Source organism: Gossypium hirsutum, chromosome A12, assembly GCF_007990345.1.
Source record: "Gossypium hirsutum isolate 1008001.06 chromosome A12, Gossypium_hirsutum_v2.1, whole genome shotgun sequence".
NCBI classification, from domain to species: domain Eukaryota; kingdom Viridiplantae; phylum Streptophyta; class Magnoliopsida; order Malvales; family Malvaceae; genus Gossypium; species Gossypium hirsutum.
Window position 1 is genome coordinate 89,985,490 of NC_053435.1, and position 1,974 is coordinate 89,987,463.

The 1,974-nt window shown below is 39.0% G+C and overlaps 1 pseudogene; it reads left to right on the plus strand.

Moving 5' to 3' along the window:
* The first annotated feature begins 1,586 nt into the window (after positions 1-1,586).
* On the plus strand, positions 1,587-1,687 carry LOC121212106 (uncharacterized; annotated as a pseudogene).
* Positions 1,688-1,974: the final 287 nt, after the last annotated feature.

Sequence of the window (1,974 nt, forward strand, 5' to 3'; positions counted from 1 at the left end):
GGCATGCTTCAAAAAGACAGTCAGATTATAGCGTAAGAACAGTTATTTACCCTTGAGGGGCATAATCGTAAACTTACCCCTTTAGGGGTATTACGGTAATTCTACCTTACAGAGGTATTTCAGTAATTTTATCAGTCTTTTTAGGCTTTCATGCTCATTACAGTTATTAACGTATTAACAGAAACACTTATCGAACGTTTTTACCGAATTGGGCCCGTTGGCCCATTTAACCCAATTTCGGCCCATTAAGCCCAAATATACCGAAGTACACGAAATTGCTCACTCTGCAATCTTACCGTTGAAGTTACCAATATTATCAATACTAATAATCCCATGAGCGCTCGCACGCTTGCAAGTTCTCGAAATGCCGGCTTTTCGGCTTTTGCCGATCTAGTCTACTAGTGGGTGTCGTTTACACACCTGATTGCGACAACTGCTACTGAAATCTCCCACGATATCCTTTGCCAAAATTAGTGACTAGATCTCGATCTAGTCGTTCCACTAGTCCAAGCCTTCGATCAGCAGCCTCTAGATCACACACAGGTTCTTTCAACCAAAACGATTCCACTTCAGTTTCTACTCAGATCTGATACAGATCCAGCCCTTAAACACTTAGTAGAAATCGAATCTTAGAGATCTAAAGATTCAGCTATATGTCCTTATAAACTATGATGTTTTCAGATTTTGGAACTGTGAAGAGGAAGATGATTTGATATGATGGTTTTTGCAGTGGTATTGCCGATAGGAGTTGAGGTTTAGAGGATGTGAAAATCGACCAAAAAAGATGAAGAAAATAGGAGGATTTTGGCTAGAAGAAATCGGCACAAGAAACAACTTTTGAGATTTCAGCTTTTATGGCAATCGGCTATAAAAGTTTAGAAAAGAATGGGAATGAAAGAGGAGATGAGTAGAAAGGTAGGAATGTTTCAGCTAGAGAAGAAAAGAAGGAGAAAAAGAAAATAGAAGAAGAAAGGAGAAGAGAAAGAAGAATTCAGCACTCAGGAGATCTAACTTTGCGTTTTTTGGCTTTTTGAGATATTGAGAAGAGAATAGAATGAAAGGGAAGGCTCTAGGTGGCTAACCCTAATTCGGCAAAACAAAAAGAAAATAAAGCTTGCCCTAATGGCCATTCAGACCCACGGCCCAACCTTCTTAAAGCCCTAACCGAATTTCCACTTAAGCTCTATCACATGCCCGGTACATGCACAAAAAAAATTAAAGAAACAATACGCTTACGTTGTGACTTGAACTCTGGCTCCTCCTAAACATCCACACATCACTCCCCAAACACCTAGGTGGCGCCACATGCCACTTTACCATAGATCTTTTTGTGTCCTATTTTACCACCTCAACTTTAAAAGCCCGTATCGCCAGAACCCTCTCTCCCAAAATTAAAATTCAGGAATTGCCTCGAATTAAATTTACTCTTGGGCCTTTTTTCCCACACCATAAACCCTTCGTAATTTATTTAATTACTAAACTAAACATACGAAATAATAATAATAATAACATCCAAATTATTCGGGCTGTTTTCCACCCGAACCCAGACTCAAAGCCCAATACTTCCAGGCCCAAAAATCGGGGCATTGCAGTGAGGGCATCTTCTCAAAAGGTCATTGTATCTCTCCCATGCATCGTAGAGTGTTTCTAAATCCATCTGCACAAAAGAAGAGATATCATTACGTAATTTAGCCGTTTTAGCCGGCGAAAAATATTTTCATAAAAACTTTTTGGTCATTTGTTCCCAAGTAGTGATTGACCCTCGTAGTAACAAGTTCAACTACTGTTTAACTTTGTTCCTCAATGAAAAGGGAAATAATCAAAGACGAATAACATCATCAGAAATGCCATTGATTTTAAATGTATCGCAAAACTCCAAAAAATTTGCCAAGTGAGCGTTGGGATCCTCGTCTTGCAAACCATCAAACTGCACAAATTGCTGTATCATTTGAATTGTGTTAGGTTTCAGTTCAA